We start from the raw sequence: 20,437 nt of genomic DNA on the forward strand, positions 1-20,437 counted from the left end.
GTCGTCACAGGTGGTATCAGAGCTCCTAGGTTCGAAAACCTTAGGACGACGCGTTTTGAGTACATATCATGCTTTTATTGGTGTACCTTAATTTATTTATATGCCTATGATAACATGTTTTGGTATTATAACATGTTTACGTGCTTTGTTTGATAACATGCTCGGTGTGATGACATGTTTTCTGTAATTATATGCTTATGTGTTTAAAAACATCTTTGTTTGACATGTTTGCTTATTTGCTTAAGTGCTTAGCCCTTTAAACTACTTTCTTTAATTGCTTTAGCATAACTGTATGTTGCATACATTGATGTGCTACTTATTTGGTGCATTCATAGCGTGAGTTACATTTGATCATAATAACTCATGTTATTATTGATCTCGTTTCCTTTTGTGCATATAACATCACAGTTTTGACTCACGGAGAGTCTTCTCGTTAGGGCTTATGTGAATGTAGAGTTGTAGTCTTCGTCTGGCGAGATGAAACGTAGGCTACAGAGGCACCGTTTAATCTCATTTTCTTTTGTCACTTCGTGATGTAGTCATGGTGGTATTAAAGGTATTGGTGTCATCTCTTAGGACTTTCTAGTGGTCTTGGCATCATGACTGTAACGACCCGGTCATTTGCCTTCCTTTCCTTTTTCCTGAAATTTTACGAATGAATTTTTTTTCGTTTAATTTTCTTTTCTGAGCTCTGTTTCGTGTCGCTTAGTGTCATCTCGAATGCTCAGAATTGGTTTCTAAGACTCTTTCATGTGAGTTGACAACTTTCTTTGAGCACCGAGTCATTTTCGCATTTTTCGTTTTTCGGACACTATGCGCTATTTCATTTTTTCGCTATTTCATCTTATCTCCGTTTGTCAGTTTTTGGCACAACCTCACTTCTCATGCTCGGAGTTGGTTTCTGACTTCACGTGCCTTCAGCTTGAGTGGTTTTCTCGAAATACGTATCTCTACTTTTACAAGAAAGTACTCTAGTTGCTCCCGGTGTCCACAGGGGCATAGATGCACAATTCTTCAGAATCTTTTTCATTTCTTGGGGTATTTTTCGTAAATATCATTTGAAGATATTTTATTTCAGGGGCATCTAAGAAAATATCTTTTGGAAGATATTTTCATTCTGGGGTAATTTCGCAGTTAACCCTTTTTGTAGGGGCCATTGTGCAATTAACGAAAGTTATTGCAAAAATGTCTCGTCTGGAGCCTGGATCCTCGTACAGGATTCATTTTCACTTTTCGTTGACTCATAAATTCATAGAATTTCCTTCTGGTCATTTTTCTCCAGTTTCAGAGTTTCTGGACCCGGTTGCCGCCGAACTTGTTCGGGGCATAACTTTCTACTTGGGACTCAGTTTTCAATGCCGTTTCTTCTATTGTTATATTTTCTCATTTTAAATCTTTTTTGTTCACAGAGTTTTGCCGTTTGAGCGTGTTTGCTCAAAATTCACTTTTTCGGACCCGACGGGGCCCTTTCGGGGCACTTTTTGAGACTTACTATAAATATGGGACTTAAAAACAAAAAAATCAGATTTCTTCTTCTTCTTCCTCTCCCATGGCCGGCCAAGCTCCCTCCCATGACTTCCACTTTCTCTCTCCTCCTTTGATCCACTTTTCTTTGATGAAAAGTCTTCGGCCTTAACATTTGTTGTTCGCCTCGTCATGCTCTACCATTACCCCTTATTAGAAACCATTACTGACCAAATTTCAAGTTCGAGATTGAGGTCAAGTTTGGATTTTCATGGGGCTTCTTGGGGATTCATATAGATCGTGTTGTCCCCGACAAAATCTAGGAGTTTCGTCGGATTCGGAGCCGTTTCAATTTGGTGGGGATTTGGGATTTTCATCTCAAATTGAGGTAGGAGGTGTTATAGGTTTAATTCTTGTTATATAACATGCTATTGATGCTTATACAACTTGATTGCATGCTTAAATATGAAATCTAGATATTTTATTATTTCATTTTCTTGTATTGGATTTGATTTTTCTGGTTGCTTATGACTTGTTCTAAACATATAGCATGGTAATATAATGCTCTATAATATGGTCATTGACATATATTAAATTGAGGGAATTTGAACAAGTATTAAAGATTTTATTTAATATTTATCTTGAATAAAATATTAAATCATATGGCCTTAACTAACTTAAAATCAATATGTGTTAGCATATTAAATTAGGCTTTAGCATGCTCTCCAACATAGTTGAATTTGAAAGTGATTGGAGGTGTTTTGAAAATTAGTAATTATTAATTAATTTAATTAATTAATTTGCCCCAAGTGCACTATTCACTCTATTTGAATTCCGACTTGATATTCTTAATTTACATGCCATATAGCTTCACATATATTTGATTTAGAATATTCGGTTAGGTTTTGAAACCTTTTATTTAATTAAATTCCATGTTTAAGATTTAATCCTCATGGTGATATACAACTTGGAATTGTATTGTGGCATGCTAGAAAATTAAGCTTAGGTATAGTTGTTCACATATATTAAATTGGGATTAATTGCATGAGAATTGTAACTTTTAATTTATATTTAACTTTAATGAAAGTTTAATTCACATGGTCTTAAATTGAATGAAATAAACTTGTAATGTGATATTACATTAGTTCTTGGCATATTTTTCAACATAGGTTAATTTGAGAGCATTTGGTTAAGTTTGAAAATCAAGAGATTTTAATTAAAAGAATTAATTAAAATCTATTTTGTGGTCCCATTAGCTTAATTAAGGTTTTAACTTGATATTTGTATTGGCCATAACTTGTTTACTAGTATATATTAATTTGGGACTATCTGAAATTGTTTTAGAACCTTGGGATTTAAATTAGTATGATTTAATTAAAGTTCTACCTTGTTGTTGTATTTAAACTCATGAGCTTCTGTTTTCAATATTGAATATATTGTTGTCTTGCGTAATGATTTGCACACTTCATATTTAACATCATTCATGCATAGCGTGTAACGAATCGCACACTGAAGATTCGACATTCATCATATCATATTAGTTGTGGATTTAGAGCATGTATTGTATAGGTTTCCAAATTTGGTTGTGCTTGGTAGATAGTTGATTATCTTGCATATTCCTGTTGATATATGCGTTGTTGCACAACTTGTTGATTTTGAAAACTTGGTGATGTCGTTGTTTGACTATGGCTAGGACGTGGTTCTAGTACGGGGGATAGTCCCTCTATATAGTCTAGTGCGCACATAAGGAGTTACCCATGGGCTAATAACCCTAAAGTAACTATGTTGTCGGTCTGATTCGGCGTGACGTCCGAGTATCCACTTTGTTTGATTTCGCATTTCATTTTCAAGTTGATAAGTAGATGATGTTGTAACTTGTTGTTTCTTATTTGTCGTTCCATTTTAAGTTACTGGATGTTAACTTTGCGAAATTGTGCTTTTGCGTTGTATTGGAAGTTCCAATATTGGTTAAATTGCATCGATATTGAAAATCATGTTTTAACGTTCTAATAAAGCTTAGGATTGATCCTATTGATTCATTTATAACATAGACGTTAGGTGACATGACCCACTTCTGTTGTTTTCGTGCTTTAGATTCCAAGCTGATAGCTTTAAGAAATTGTATTTTGTTGCCTTGTATAATATGCTTTTATGTGGTTAGACTGCATTGAAGTTGTAATTTGCGTTTTGATTGTTCAGCATAGCCTAGGATGATTCCTTAGACTTATTTAGAACATAGACGTTATGCGACATGATCACTCTAGTTGTTTCTGTATTCAAGATTGCAAGTTAATACCTTTAAGAACCTATATCTTGTTGCTTTGTATAACGTGCTTCCATATTGCTTAAATGGCATAGATAATGTGATTTATGCTAGAAACACTCTAAGGTAGCTTAGGATGCTCCCTGAGTCTCATTTCGATATAGACGTTAGGTGGCATAAACCCCTTTAACATGTTTCACCTTAAGGTGATAAATTTGTAAAATGTTAGGTCGATGCATGCTCATCTCCTACGAGTAGCTTTATGTTACTCACCCCTACGATACTGAGGTATATTTCAAGTACGAAGACTTCGTTCGTGACGCCTAGCATTCCTTGGATGTCGTGTAGCTTTCAAGTTTCCATTTCATGCGAATGTTAGCATGAAATATCATTTTGTAGACTTATATGTCAAAATATGTATATTTGATACCATGTATGTAATGTGTACTTAAGTACACTCCTTTCAATGGATTTGATATGTATGAGATGAGGCCGGAGGCCAATGACCATTATATTGTATTCTATGTACTTTTTAACTTCATGAAATATTGTGAAAATTTTGAAAAATCGCAAGTTATTGCTTCACCATGGTTGCATCGTGTGTGGGAATTCCATTTTCATTCTTTCATAGGGTCTCATTAATCTTGTATAAAGTGTGGCCAAGGGCCAAACGGTCAATTGACTCCATTTTGTATTTTTGTATTCCATGTATTCCATTCCAAGTCCATTTTTGCTTTTTTGCCCATTGGGGGGTCAGATTTTGCATCGGCTATGTTTTTAAGCCATGGACCATTGTAGCGCATCTAAATAGGTACGTTATGTTTGTGTGCATAGTCGTTTCTGGGCAAAACCTCATCGTTTGTGTTTTGAGCCTATAACGGACTCATTTTGCATTTTTGTTGTATATTCTGATCTAGGGGTATTCTAGACTTTTTAATTCAGTTTTATTTCCCTCTTTCAACATGGTTGAATAGAAAACATGATTTTAGGGGAGGTTTCTTTTTCGTGTTTTTCCAGAAAATGTCGTCTTGGCATCGGAAATCCCTTAGGAAGTTCAGCTCTCAGTTTTTCAATTTAGCAGCTTTTTGGACCTCCATGACCAGATTTCATGGAGGGGCATTTTGGGCATTTCACAATATGTATTTTTCAATTTTTATTACGAGTCACGTAGAAAACTCAATTTTGAGGGGGGTTTCTTCTTTGTGTTATTCCAGAAAATGTCATCTAGGGCCTCAAAATCCCATTTTTTTTCCAAAAAAACCCCTGCTGCCAGGATTTCTTGCTGCCCATTCTGCCCCCTTCACATCTAAACGGTTATATGGGGTTTCATAACCGGTTACATGTGCATGGGCAGTGTCTTGGTTGAGTTTTTTGGTCTCCTAACCGGTTAGGAAGGCTTGGTAACCGGTTAGATGACCTAGGGTTTGCACTTTTTGACCGTTTTGCCCCTTTTTCTTCCGTTAGCCATATCTTCTTCATCCGGACTCCAAATCAAGCGATTTCTGAGTCTAAATTCATTAATTTTTCGTTGTCTTTCCAATGGTGTGGTTGATAGAATCCAATTTTAGGTTATAAATTACCAATTTGCCCCTAGGTCCATTCTTGTTCATTTTTGAAACGCTTCTTCCACATTTGTTTCTTTTGGGTTTTGGGACCTCATTGAGTGTCACATTGGTGTCTTAGAGACGCATTGTATCTCTAGAGACCGTTGTTTCATCTTTTGCTTCCACATTCTGGATCCAGTTCGGGTCATCACAGGAGACACTAGGTTGAAAAATCCAGGGTCGTCACAATAATATCATTGAGGTCTTTGTTTCTAGCGTCAGGGCTGACTCGAATCCTTCCTTTGGGAGTTGGGAAGTTTCCTTGTGAGCCTCAGGGTGAGGTTCTCATGTCTTGCCTTCTTAGAGCATTGGTTTTGGGATTTAGATGGGTGTGTTGACCTAGAATCTTTCTTGTGTTTCCTTGGGCAGCTCTTGCGAGCTACGGTTGAGTTGTGAGTGGTTCCGTGTAATTAATTGTGCTGGTGCAATTAATTACTCTCCCTTGTCTTTGGAGACTTGGGGCGTTGTGTTAGGGTTCTGGTAGAATCCTGTAGAGTTCCTATCGAACTCGTTAGCATCTTGGGTTGGGGGTTCTCTTGTTGTTGTCTCGTAATGGTTAGTATTAAGGCTATCCATTTCGTTGTTGTCTTATTACGTATAGTGTTGGGATTCCATCGGGGTATGATCTAGTCTTGGGAAAGACTTGCTGACCTTATTTCTCGAGGACTCAATGGTCGTTGGGGGGATGATTCCTTTCCTCATAGTGAAAGATTGGATTCGTCCAGGTTTTGTGTTACGTTTTCTGCGTGGTGTCTTTTGAGAGGCATTCCATTCATTTTTTTTTTTTTTTTGATTTACGAACTTGCCATTTGTATGATAATTTTTACATGTTTATGAGCCCATTGTTTTAGGGCATGTCTTAGAAACATATTTAGGATATAAGACTATGTGGTAGTTGTATGAGGATGTAAATGATACATTTGCTTATACTGTATCTGTTTAACATGCTAGTGCCATTAGTGGTGTATAGCGTGTCATCGTTGTTTTACCTCTATGTGATAGGTGGTTTACTTATGTGTATTGTGTGTTTAGTACTATGATATTAATTGATTGTGTCATTTAATTTTGCGAGCATATGTTATGTGAGTATTTGGTTTATACTGTTTCATTTTTTTCCTGCACTTATGTTGGGATTTTGTGACCGTGGTAGTCGGGATTGTCATGTGTGAGCTACGTAGTAGACTCATGTTTTGAGATTTTTGTTGTCCATTATAGGGATTTTGACCCAGCATTTTGTCTTCTGTATGTAACCTTATGGTAGGTCTACTTCAGATTTGTGTTTAGGTTTTCGATTTTGTGGGTTCGATCCATTGGCTTGAGGGCATAGACTTGTCAGGCTGTGGATTTGAGACTGGTGTTGTTGTTGTCGCATTTCTAAATGTGTGGGGTCGTTGTTACTCCAGCGTTAGGGATTTATGGCCTTAAGCGTAACGGTGCCAAAGATATAGTTGTTTGAGTTTTGGGATTAGCAACACCAACTCTCGTTGATGTTTGGTTCCCGTTGTGCTTTTGGTAATCATTCTTGAAATTGACGTCATTTGTATCGAAAAGTTTCTTTCTGAGTTGATATGCTGAGGGCATGTTATGAACTAGTACCTTATACTGTCATGCTACCTTACTGACGAGTAAGTGTGGGCAGGTTATGGTCATTGTGCATACTGCCATATCACTCTTAGCCATCTGTCTTGTTTTGACTTGTCATTGTCTTGGGATTCTCTCGGTGGTTTACTTTGAGTTAACGTGCCGATTCGTATGAGGTGTTGTCTCAGTTTGTGGTTTTGCGTTCCTTCAGTTGATCATAAGACATCTAGAGTTGTCCTTCAGTGCTTTAAGAGTTATCCTTTGCTTTGACCCTTTGTTCGGTTATTATTCTATTCTCTCTAGTATGTTCCTAATTTCGGGGACGAATTTTTTTTAAGGAGGGTAGGTTGTAATGATCCGGTCATTTACCTCCTTTCCTTTTTTATGAAATTTTATGGATAATTTTTTTCTTTTTAATTTTCTTTTCTGAGTTCAGTTTCTCATCTTATAGTGTCGTCCCGAGCACTCAAAAATGGTTTCTGAGACTCTTTTGTTTGGATTGACAACTTCCTTTGAGGACCGAGTCATTTCCGCATTTTTCGTTTTTTGACACTATTCACTTTTGTCCTTTTCCTTGTTTCGTCCTTTTCCCTATTCTGTCTTTCCCCGTTTGTCACATTGTTGGCACAACCTCACTTCTCATGCTCAGAGTTGGTTTTTGACTTCACGTGCCTTAATTCTAAGTGGTTTTCTCGAAATACGTATCTTTACTTTTGCAAGAAGTACTCTAGTTGCTCCCGGTGCCCATAGGGGCATGGATGCACAAATCCTTAGAATCTTTTTCTTTTCTTAGGGTATTTTTCATAAATATCTTTTGAAGATATTTTATTTCAGGGGTATCTAAGAAAATATCTTTTGGAAGATATTTTCATTCTGGGGTAGTTTCGCAGTTAACCCTTTTTGTAGAGGTCATTGTGCAATTAATGAAAGTTATTGCAAAATACCTTGTCTGGAGCCCGAATCCTTGTACGGGATTCATTTTCACATTTCATAGAGTCGTGGACTCTTAGAATTTCCTTCTGATCATTTTTCTCCAGTTTCAAGGTTTCTAGCCCTAGTTGCCGCCGAACTTGTTCGGGACATATCTCTCTGCTCGGAACTTAATTTTTGACGCTGTTTCTTCCGTTGTTCATATTTTCTCATTTTGAATCATTTTTGTTTATGGAGTTTTGCCGTTTGAGTGCGTTTGCTCAAATTTCACTTTTTCGGACCCGGCGGGGCCCGTTCGGGGCACTTTTTGAGATTTTCTATAAATAGGAGGTTATAAAATTAAAAAGTAATCTCCTCCTCTCTTCAAGCACGACCAGAGGCATCCATGGCTGCCCAAGGTGGCTGCCACCCTTCTTCTCTCATGTAAACCTTTTTCCCTTTGTTAAAAAGTCATAGTGATTTCGCGTTTTGTGCTTGTCTTGACGACGCACATCTTTCACCCTTATTAGAACCCATTTCTGGCCAAATTTTGAGTTCGGGTTTGAGGTCAAGTTGGGATTTTGGTAGGTCCTCTTTGGAGTTTAATGTTCATGGCGTTGTCCCCGACAAAACCCCGAAGTATTGTCAGATTCGGAGCCATTTCACTTTTGTGGCTTTTGGGATTTTCATCTCAAATCGAGGTAAGGGGTGTCTTAGGTTTATATTATTGTAGTATTGATGATTTTAGAAGTTTATATAACTTGTATGCATGCTTTGGTTTAAGTTCTAGAATTTAATTTAATTAATTTCTATAGTTAAGATTTAATTCTCATGGTGAAGTATAACTTAGAATTAAATTGTGGCAAGCTAGAAAATTAAGCATTGGTATGGTTGTTCATTTATATTAGATTGGGATTATTTGAATGAGAATTGCAACTTTTATTTAATATTTATCTTGGGTGAAAGTTTAATTTACATAGATGTAACTTGCATGAAATAAGCTCATAATGTGATATTACAATAGGCCTTAGCATGTTCCCTAACATATGTGAATTTGAAAGCATTCGGATGAGTTTCAAAATCTAAAGATTTTAATTAAAAGAATTAATTAAAATCTATTTAATGGCTCCATTGGCCTAATTAAGTTTTTAACTTGATATTTGTAATGACTAGGACTTGTATATTAGCATATATTAAATTGGGACCATTTGATGTTGTTTTGGAATTTAGGGAATTGATTATTTAGATTTAATTAAATTCCATTTTTTTGATTCCAATGGCCTAAATTAGTTTTTGAATTGAGATGTGTAATGATCAAGTTATATTGTATAACATGTGTTAATTATGGATTATTTGGTTGAGAATTGAAACCTAGGAAAATTAATTAGTTTGTTTAATTAATTTTTGTTTCTTTTGTATTAAAGATTTAATCATATATTTGACGTTGGTTGTATGTTTAAATCATAATTTTGGATTTGCATTAAATTCATGAGTATCTGTTTTCAATATTGAATGATATTGCCATAGTGTGTAACGAATCGCACACTGAAGATTCGACATTTGTCATACCATAGTAGTTGTGAACTTAGAGCATGCATTGTATGCGATTCCAAATTTGGTTATGCATGGTAGATAGTTGATTATCTTATATATACATGCTGATATACATACGTTGTTGCACAACTTGTTGATTTTGGAAACTTGGGGATGTCATTGTTTGACTACGGCTAGGGCATGGTTCTAGTACGGGGGATTGTCCCTCTACAGTCTGGTGCGCACATAGGGAGGTTTACCATGGACTAGTAACCCTAAAGTAACCAAGGTGTCGGCCTGATCCGACTGATGTCCGAGTATCCACCTTATTTGATTTCGCTTTTCATTTCATGTTGATAACTAGATGATGTGATAACTTGTTTTTTCTTTGTTGATTTCCCATTTTAAGTTCCAAGATGTTAACTTAGGGAAAGCATGTTTTACGCGTTGTATTAGAAGTTCCAGTGTTGGTTAGATTGCATTGAAATTGTAATTTATGTTTTGATTGTGATACATGGCCTAGGATGATTCCTTAGACTTATTTAGAACATAGACGTTGGGTGGCATGATCACTTTAGTTGTTTCTGTATTCTAGATTGCAAGTTGATACCTTTAAGAACCTATATCTTGTTGCTTTGTATAATGTGCTTCCATATTGTTTAAATTGCATGGATGATGTGATTTATGCTTAAAATGATCAAAGATAGCTTAGAATGCTCCCTGAGTCTCATCTTGACATAGACGTTAGGTGGCATGAGTCCTTTCAACATGTTTCACCTTAAGGTGATAAAATTGTAAAATGCTAGGTCGAAGCATGCTCATCTCCTACGAGTAGCTTTATGTTACTCACCCACGTGATGGGGACATTTTTCAGGTACAGGAATCAATGTTGAGATTCTTATTATGCTTCGATGATTTGTGGACTTGAAGATTTCCATTCTTGTGAAGGTTGACTTGAAATGCCATTTGTAGCAATTTTGTCAAATGTGTATATTTGATTCTAAATTTGTATTATGTGGTTAAGTACACTTTTTGATATTCATTCTATGTATATAATTTGTGGCCAAGGGCCAAACTTTATTTGAAATCCATGAATATTCATGAATGTTAAATTTTGCCTTTAATGAGAAAAGTATGAAAACTAGGGTTTTGTTATGTTATTCTCGCACCGGTGTGTGCATTTTGAGTGAAATTCATCCTTTAGCATTCATTTACCATATGTGGGGTGTGGCCAAGGGTCAAACACCATTTAGTTTTCATTTTTGTATTTTAGTTCACATATTGCATTTTTTTGGGCTAAAATAGTAGAAACCGAGCCTTTAAGGGTTCATTTTCAAATCGGGTGGTGCAAAGTGTGTTCCGGCACCTCCACTAGGTCTCATTAATCATGTAAGAAGTGTGGCCAAGGGCCAAACGGTAATTTGAAATCATTTGTCAATTTTAAATTTCAAATTTTCCATTTCATGTGCATTTTCGCCCTTTTGGCCGTTGGGGGGTCAAATTTTGCATTGGTGATATTTTTAAGCCGTGAACCATTGTAACACGTCCAATTAGGTAAGTTACGTCTGTGTGCAAGATTGTTTCCGGGAAAAACCCTTTCCTTTGTGAATTGAGCCTCTTAGGGATTCATTTTGACATTTTGTTGCATAATCTGGTTTAGGGGAACTTTGGGGTTTTCCTTCAGGAAAGAATTTCCGTTCTTTATATGGTCACTTAGAAAACGTGATTTTAGGGGGGGTTATTTTTTGTGTTTTTCCAGAAAATGTTGTCTGGGTGCCGGAAATCCATCGCAAAGTTCAGCTTTCTGTTTTTCATTTAGCAGCTTTTTGGGCCCTCATGATCAGATTTCATGGAGGGGCATCTTGGGAATTTTACACTGAGTTTTTTTTTTTAATTCTCTCGCGTGTCAGGTAGAAAACTCAATTCCGGGAGGGGTTTCTTTTTCGTATTTTTCCAGAAAAATTCATCTTTTAGCTCGTTTCCACTCTCAGATCAGGATAGTCACTGTAGCAACTCTTGCCCTCTTGTTCAGTTCTGATCTAAGGGCATTTCGGGAATTTCTTTTAAAAAATAAATTACAGTCTTGACATGATCACATAGAAAGTTTGATTTTAGGGGGGTTTCTTCACAAAATTTTTCCAGAAAATGTGATCTCTGACCTGAAAACCCCGCGTCAAATCTGATTTCCTGTGCGCACCTACACTATTTGAAAAAGTCTGTTGTAACGGCATTTTGGGGATTTCACGTCAAAAATAAATTTTTCTTTTGACATGGTCAGCTTGGAAAAATTATTTTAAGGAGGGTTTCTTCTTTGTGTTTTTCCAGTAAATATCGTTTAGTACCTTAAAACAGCACACGAACTTCAGTATTTTGCCCAGGTTACTATTCACGGCCTCGGCGACGTTAAAACTTTGTTTTGACTTTTCTCTTCCGTCCGGACTCCGAATCATGCGACTCTTGAGTCCATCTTAATTAGTTTTTCGTTGTCTTTCCAGCGGTGTGCTCGTTGGCACCTGAATCCATATTTTCAAAAATGACCATTTTGCCCTTAGGGCTATTTTTGTCCGGTTTTTTTGTGATTCGCTTCCGCTACTTTCTTTTGAGTTTCGTGACTCATAGGAAGTTGTGGATATGTTTTAGGAATAATACAGATTCTAGGAATGTCATTTCCATGTAAAAAGACCATTTTGCCCCTGGGGGCTTATTCATCACATTTTCGATCTGCTGCTTCCACATCAATTCTCATTGAGTTCCACGACCTCATGGAAAGTCACTTTGACTTCTTAGAGTCTTATTTTCTGTTTTCACTTCCGCATTCGGATCCATTATCGGGTCAATCTTCGGTTCATTACAGGATACGCTGGCCTAAAAACCAGGGTCGTCACAGTTTTAAATTGTTTTGTTTATTTGTTTAAATAACTTAGTTGCTAGAAATTATTAAATTATAGTTAGGGTTTTAATAATTAAATTATAGTTAGGGTTTTATTTTTCTGTTTTGGTATTTAAGTTTTAGCTGACTTAGGTATTGAATAAGTGTTTTATTTTTTTTTCATCTCTGAATTAAATTGGATTTAGGGTTGGTTTTTCTGAAGCCTATAAATAGAACAGTAGATGTCTGTCAAGGGTTTTGTTAGAACCCTATTTCACGTACTAGAGGTAGAGAAAAACAAAGACAGGCTTGAGAGGAAAACAGAGAAGACCAAGGAGGTTGATTGTGGATTAGAGCCGGAGTAGTAGGAGGCTTGACTGTATTCAGTAATTGCCGAAAACTTAGAGACGGCGCTGAGATTTCATAACTGCAATCACAGACAAGTTCTTTTCTTTCTCTCTCCCGTTAGCCTGTGTTCTGTGCATACCTAGATAATCTCTAGGAGTTTAATTGGACATTAATTTAATCTTGCATACTTGGTATGTGTTAAATTGCTTGTTTGTATGTGTTGAATTTAATTTGATATGGTTCTTGTAAGTCTGCGTTTCAGTTTGGTCTTTAAGCATGTTAAATCGGTTGCGGTTTTAATCACTGTAATTAATTCCAACTATTGTAAACAAATCATTAGGATGCTACTGGGTATAAACAAGACTCTTGGGTTCAGTATTAAAGAGAAACAGAAGAGTTGGAATGGCCGGAGATAAAGCAAATGGTTAGAAACGGAGCAAAATTGGACCGGAGGCTCTCAGAGAAGGAAACAGCCGGCTCCGTAGAAGTGGGAACCGGCTCCCACCCCTTTAGAGCCGGCTCCAGGAGGCATGGAACCGGCTCCATTCCTTAGGGAGCCTGGTCCCAAGTCTTGAGAGCAGGCTCTCTCATGTGCGCGCATTCTGTAATTTTTTTTACGGTTCTGTTTGAGCGTTCGGGGTTTGTCCAAGTGGTTTTGGGACTTTACTGGGGGCTTTAATATTTAACTTCAGTGTTGTTAAAACCTCTAATTGTATAAGTTACCCCGTTATATTAATGGAATGAACAGTGTAAAATTAAACAACTTTGCACGCTGTTTACGAATGGAAAAGATTTAATTGCTTAGTTTTCATTCGATGATTTAACGGTCTATGGCATGAATTTAAATCTTGTTTTAGATGCATGGTAATGTTATTTAAGTAATAGATTTGACCTACGCATGCTTTGGATTTTAAATTGCTGAAGTGTTAGTTCTTTTTTGCAATTACACGAATAAAGGATTGGCTTTAATTGTTGAGATGTTTTACACTATTCTGCAATTAACTGGATAATGGTTTTGAGCTGGATTATGGTTTTGGATTTTAATTGTTGAAATGTTATACACTATTCTTCAATTAACTGGACTATGGTTTTGAACTTTAATTGCTAAAATATTATACACTATTCTGCAATTATCTGGATTTTGGTTTTAAACTGGATTATGGTTTTAGACTTTAATTGCTGAATTGTTACTTAGGTTCTGTAATTTACATGAATGTTGTGGATCGTATGCACCGGTATGGGACGGTGGCATATTAGGGATGGTTCAGCTCAGAAAGCTAAGACCTACCCTATGGGAATAAGGGAATGGATTGTAAACATTGAATCCTACTTATATTTAGGTCAGATCAACTGAGTAAGTTGAATGACTACATGGATTAACTGTTGAGTGTAGTTAAGTCATATCAATTGAATAAGTTGAGTGACTAACTAGATTATAAATCGTATATCAAATCAATGAACAATTGAATGACATACTCTTGTTTTGAACGGACTTTATATATATGATTATGGTATCACGAGATGAGCTTGAGTCTCAGGCTTGTAGATTAGGGTGCGTATATGCAGTGGATGCATAGTTGACTATGATAGATTGAGGTGTACCCTCTTAGGTCTAGGTACTCATGCCCACCTTTGGGTACGTTTTTGCATGTTGCCTTCTATTCAGGTTGAGATCCCTTTGTAGTCTGGTGAATGTCCCTTAGTGTGGATATATATATGTATGTATGGACTAGATAGATATTGTGAGATATCTATGATGTATCTGCATATCGGGTCATTGTATGGATTACAGTTAGATTAGAATTTGTTCGTGGACTTGACCCACTCTTATATTCTTTTTAGGTACAGGACGGTTCCAGCCTTAGAGCTTGATCGTGCTAATCGGAGACAGTCACTCATTCATCTATTTACGTATGACTTCTCTCTATGTTTTAGTTTGGGATTTTATTTCCAGTTATTTTATGTTCAGTTGGATTTTATTGAGGGGTCCACTAGATGAATTTCCGAGTTGTACTCTTGGGGGTTTTGGAGAGTTGGATTTAATTAATCTTTAACTTTGGAGGATTTTATATTTAATAATTCTTTTAGCTTTATTATTTCATTCTTAAATCTTTTTATATTTTGTGTTCGTTTATATATTAATTGTCTGATATTCCCTCGGGTTTGGGCTTGGGCCTGATCAACCCATGTCTCGAACTCGAGGGGTATCACAATTGCAGTCGCGCAAGCAACTGTTCTTTTAGAGTCGCTGTTAGGATTAGTTAGTTTTAAATGTATTAATTACTTGAGTTTATATTTTTATGGTCTCTACAAACATGATTTTTGTAGACAAAAATATCCTTTTAAATTATCTAGCCTTTCTTATTCTCTTCTCTTCTCTTTTAATCGATTCATACAAGAATGTGTGTGTGTCTGTATATATATATATATATATATATCTATATATATATAAATAAACTAGTGTTATGTGAATAGATTCTGAAAATTAAAAGGAAAAAATGATAGATGGGATAATCCATTCACAATGGATTCTGAAAATAAATAAATAAATAAAAGGAAGGAGAAAAAAAAAAAAGAAAAAAAAAAGAGAAATAAATCCGAAAAGAATAACAAGATGGATTCTGAGATCGATTTTTTATTTTTTATTTTTTATTTTTAAAAAAACAAAATTAGTTGTTTTATATATATATATAGTTCTTCTTGCAACTATCCTTGAGTATTATATTCTTTCCCCTTTTTTTTTTTCCCTTATATATATATATATATATATATATATATATATATATATATATGTTTTTTTGTTTTTGTTTTTATTTTTATTTTTTTTACAACTATCCTTGTATAAATGGATTTTTTTTTTTTTTTACAAAAAGGAAAGAAGTCATTCACCAAGGATAGTTGTAAAAAGAAATATATACGTGTGTATGTGTGTGTGTGTGTGTGTGAAGGAAAGAAGTCATTCACCAAGGATAGTTGTAAAAAGAAATATATACGTGTGTGTGAAGGAAAGAAGTCATTCACCAAGGATAGTTGTAAAAAGAAATATATACGTGTGTGTGTGTGTGTGTGTAACTAATTTTGTATTTTTTTAAAAAAAAAATTCTCAGAATCCATTTTTTAAAATCTCTGAATCCATCTTGTATATGGATTCTTTTCTCATTCTTATTTATTTATTTTTCTTTGTGGATATTTTTTTCTTTAGAATCCATCTCTTTTGAATGAATTATCCTATGTAACTTTTTTTTTTCTTTTTTCAAAATCCATTCACATAACATTAGTTATTTTATATATGTATATAATATACACGCACACATTTTTATATGGATCGATTAAAAGAGGAGAGAAGAAGAACACTAGATAATTTAAAAGGATATTTTTGTCTAAAAAATTCATATTTGTAGAGTCCATTAATACATTTAAAAGTAACCAATCCTAACAGCGACTGTGAAAGCAATTAGTACTTCTCCTTTCATCAAAATATTGTAGATTCTTTTTGTTTTCATCACTGTCAAAGACCTTGGATTGCTGAATGATATTGTTTACTAATTCTATCAATTGCGCCGATTACATTAATGATGGAGCATTATTAACTGATATTGACATGAAGTGATATGACCTATTAAAATAAAATACTTTTATTTATGTCACATAAAACAGTTCGTTGACGCATGATAAAGTATTAAAGATACATAGATGTCTTTCTCAAGTAAAAGGAGAATGGCATATATGAGTATATGACCCATGGTGAAGGGGAGGAAGACTTTTTTATTTTTAAATTACTTGGATGTTATTATGGGACTGGTTTCAGTGAGGTCATTTTTGTCCATCAAATATAAGATAGTATATATATATTTTTTTTAAAGGTATATAAGATATGCAAAGATACATAATGTACCAATTTATTAAAATGATAAAAGATCTTCGTCAAAGAGGTAGTTTTTTCATAATTAAATATCAAAAAATTAATACTCAATTTGTTCCAAAAATATATATATTATTTGTTAGCGCACACAAAATTCATTAAAGATAGATTGACAGATGTACAAGGAGATACTAAAGAGGCCATACTTCGAATAAGCGTAAAATGCTGCCCTTGTTCAAATCCTTCTCACACTCGTAAACACACACGACTTCGATGAAAAAATCAATTGGTCCATTTGGGAGATGATGACTGATGATGAGTTACTCCATAAGAGCCGTTGTGGGACACTCTCCATTCCTGGCAAATTCAAATTCAGATTCAAAACCCAAGCACTCCCCACATCGTAAGCAAATCATCACTCAGAAATGCAAACACATCAAATAAATCACTCCAATACACGCTAAAATCATCCGAAACGACCACAAACAAGACCCTTTTTATTTTGTTCGAGCTTCTTCACATTTGTTCGGAACTGTAAGTCCATTGATTACACCTACAAGGTTTTCCAACAATCTCAAAACCCTAATGTCTATTTCTACACTACTCTCATTGATGGATTGGTATTGTCTGGGTCATACCTTGATGGGATCCGGGTATATTCTCAATTGGTCCACGAATCAGTTATACCCGACAGTGACGCGATTACTTCAGTTCTAAATGTTTGAATTGCCATTGAAAGAAGGAAGAGAAGTTCACGGACGGGCTTTGAAGCTCGGGTTAAATTCAAATCTATCTGTAAGGATGAAACTTATGCAACTCCATGGAAGATGCAGGGAATTTAATGATGCATGGAGGGTTTTTGACGAAATGCCTGAAAGAGATGGTGTTGCATTAACGGTCATGATTTGGTCTTACTTTGATTACGGGTGAGTCAAGGAGGCGATAACTGTTTTTAATCGAGTTCAAAGTAAGGACACGGTTTGTTGGACGGCAATGATTGATGGGTTTGTCAGGAATGGGGAAATGAATAAGGCTTTGGACTTGTTTAGGGATATGCAAAGGGATGGTGTGAGACACAATGAAGTTACTATTGTTTGTGTTTTATCTGCTTGTTCACAGTTGGGGGCATTGGAGCTAGGAAAGTGGGTGCATTCTTATGTGGGGAAGTCTGATATCAAGACGATTCACTTTGTCGGTTCAGCTTTGATCAACATGAACTCAAGATGTGGTAGTATTGATGAGGCGGACCGAGTGTTTAATGGGATAAAAGATAGAGGTGTCAGCACTTACAATTCCATGATTGTGGGGCTTGCATCGAATGGGAAGAGCATCGAGGCTATTGAGATGTTTAAACGAATGATGAAGAAACCAATATTACCTTTGTAGTCACGGGGGTTTGGTGGATTTGGGGTATGAGATATTTGACGCAATGACTGGATGTTATGGGATTGAACCACGGATTGAGCATTATGGATGCATGGTAGACCTTTTTAGTCGTGTGGGTCGTCTTGAAGAGGCTTATAATTTTATTCGGAGAATGAAAATGGCACCGAATCATATCATTTGGGGAGCTCTGTTGAGTGTCTGTAAAATCCATGAAAACGTCAAATTAGGAGAGGTTATTGCAAAAAAATTGCTAGAAAGTGGGGATGCTGATTCGGGAACTTATGTTCTTCTGTCTAATGTCTATGCTTCAATGAGTAAATGAGAGGATGCTGCAAAAGTGTGAGCAAAGATGAAGGAATGTGGTATTAAGAAGGAACCGGGTTGTAGTTCGATTGAGGTGAAGAATGAGATTCATGAGTTCCATTTGGGGGACCTTAGACATCCGGAAAAGGAAGCAATCTACAGAAAACTTAAGGAGTTGAATCAGGTACTGAGATCTGAGGGTTACTTTCCAGAAACAGGTGTGGTTTTACTGGATATGGAGGATCAGGAGAAAGAAGGGGCCTTAGCTATACATAGCGAGAGGCTTGCAATATGCTATGGGATAATCTCGACTAAACCATATACCACAATAAGGGTCGTAAAAAATCCAAGAGTATGCAATGATGGTCATTCAGTGATCAAGCTCATTACTAAGGTTACTGGAAGAAAAATTGTGGTGAGAGATTGGAAAAAGCTTCACCATTTTGAAAATGGTGTTTGTTCCTGTGGGGACTATTGGTAAAACGAGAATTTAATTCTTGGAAAAATGTAGTGCTCATTGCTTTTTGCCAATATTTACTCAAATATATAGTTTTAAATTCCATACAGTATTAAGTTGGCACTGTTTCTTTCCAAATAGATGGAAGATGGATGATGAATCCATGTACCATCCGAAATGTAGGAAGATATATCATTCAAGAATTTTGCCAACTTTTTCATCATTTGATTTTGTAGTATGATTTTGATTGTCTAGCTTTTCACTGCAGATGGTGTGAAGTGGAGAAGGTGGCCAGGGCAGCTGTAGAGAAGAAATCCGAAGATGCAGCTGTCGAACATGCCTACTCATGTGTGTTTTCTTCAATGATAAATCATTCGCAATAGAACGAATTCTTATAGGATAGGGCTATGTTGAGGTTGTTGAACCTCAAGAACTATGTTGGATGGTCGAGTGTAAAATTAATTGCTAATTTAATTTGGAGAAAGATGAATTGTTTGTTTGATTATGTCTATACAACATGAAAAATAAAAATAAGCAAATTTATCAAAGAATGAGAAGGGAAGAAATACTTAGGACTTGACTTCACCAGTGTTAGCCTCAAAAGTACCTAAAGCCGATATAACTTTGTCCTCAAAAGCGGGACTTCTAAGATGATTTTGAGAGTAAGATGGTTGATTTGAACTTTGAGAGTTTGAAAATTGATTCACATTGGTAGCTTGATAAGGCAGACAATAGCCTAGAGAATTTTGGCCTTGCAAGTGGGGTGGAACATATTTTTCTTGAAAACCACCTTGTGGAGGATTTAAACATTCCCCTTAGCTTTTCCAAGAGAAATTGGGGTGATTTCTCCACCCGGGATTGTAATGATTGCCATAAGGGTTATTCCCTTGATTCACAAATACAGTATTGACTTGTTTATGATGCTCATTATGCACATGTCCATGGGGACAATTGGAAGTAGTATATAACACACTTGAACATGTCATGCAAGACTCACTATAATGATGATGATGAGGGGAAGAAGACGCTTAAGGAGCCGAATTTTGATTGATCAGACCTTTAAGTTAAAGATTTTACCCCGGCAACTATGTCAATAGAATTTTCCACTTGATATAAGCTTGAATTCTTTCTCTCTCCTACATTTGCATTCTTACCATTTCTAGAGGACAATGTTCGATGCATTGAGTTTTCACTCATGCTTTCATACAATCTCCACACATCATCCTCATGCTTATCTAAATAAGACCCTCCCATTAAAGCATCAACCATGCCTTTATGGGTATCCGACAAACTTTCATAGAAATGTTAGACGATTTGCCACTTAAGAATGTCGTGATGAGGACATTTCCTAAGCAAATCATTCAATCGTTCCCATGCCTCATGTAACATCTCCCCCATCCTTTTATGAAAACTCACGAATTGAAGTGCACATGGCATTGGTTTTGGAAACGGGATAGTACTTCCTCAAAAACTCTTGTTGTATTTCCGCCCAAGAAGTTATGGAAAGAGGTCTCAAATTATTAAACAAATACTTTGATTTGTCTTTTAAGGTAAATAGAAAGAGTTTAAGCCTTAATACATCTTCCGGCATGTCCATGTAACGAACGGTGGAACAAACATTGAGAAACTCATCTAAATGCTTATATGGTTCCTCATTGGTTAGCCCAAAATAGTTTGGGAGCATTTGGATATTTTGTGGCTTAATTTCATAATGAAGGAAGACGAATGCATGTGGGTGCATTATATTCATTAGGCACATAGTAATCTTTTAAAGCCATGGGAGGATTTGCAATTAGTGGCTCTACATGAGCTCCATTATTAGCTTCGACAATGGGTGGTGGGGGTGGCACAAAGAATG

General features: G+C 35.9%; 1 non-coding gene and 1 pseudogene across 1 annotated transcript; both read left to right on the forward strand.

The window, feature by feature from the left end:
- Positions 1-16,638: 16,638 nt before the first annotated feature.
- LOC132306574 (putative pentatricopeptide repeat-containing protein At5g59200, chloroplastic) lies at positions 16,639-19,054 on the forward strand (annotated as a pseudogene).
- Positions 19,055-19,906: 852 nt separating this feature from the next.
- LOC132310780 (small nucleolar RNA R71) lies at positions 19,907-20,011 on the forward strand. Its single transcript, XR_009482702.1, has one exon. It is a non-coding gene; the product is annotated as a small nucleolar RNA R71 (small nucleolar RNA).
- The last annotated feature ends 426 nt before the right edge of the window (positions 20,012-20,437 follow it).

This window comes from Cornus florida, unplaced genomic scaffold (assembly GCF_030987335.1).
Source record: "Cornus florida cultivar Cherokee Brave unplaced genomic scaffold, ASM3098733v1 CherokeeBrave_3.0.0_Hap2_Chr05, whole genome shotgun sequence".
Classification (NCBI taxonomy): Eukaryota; Viridiplantae; Streptophyta; class Magnoliopsida; order Cornales; family Cornaceae; genus Cornus; species Cornus florida.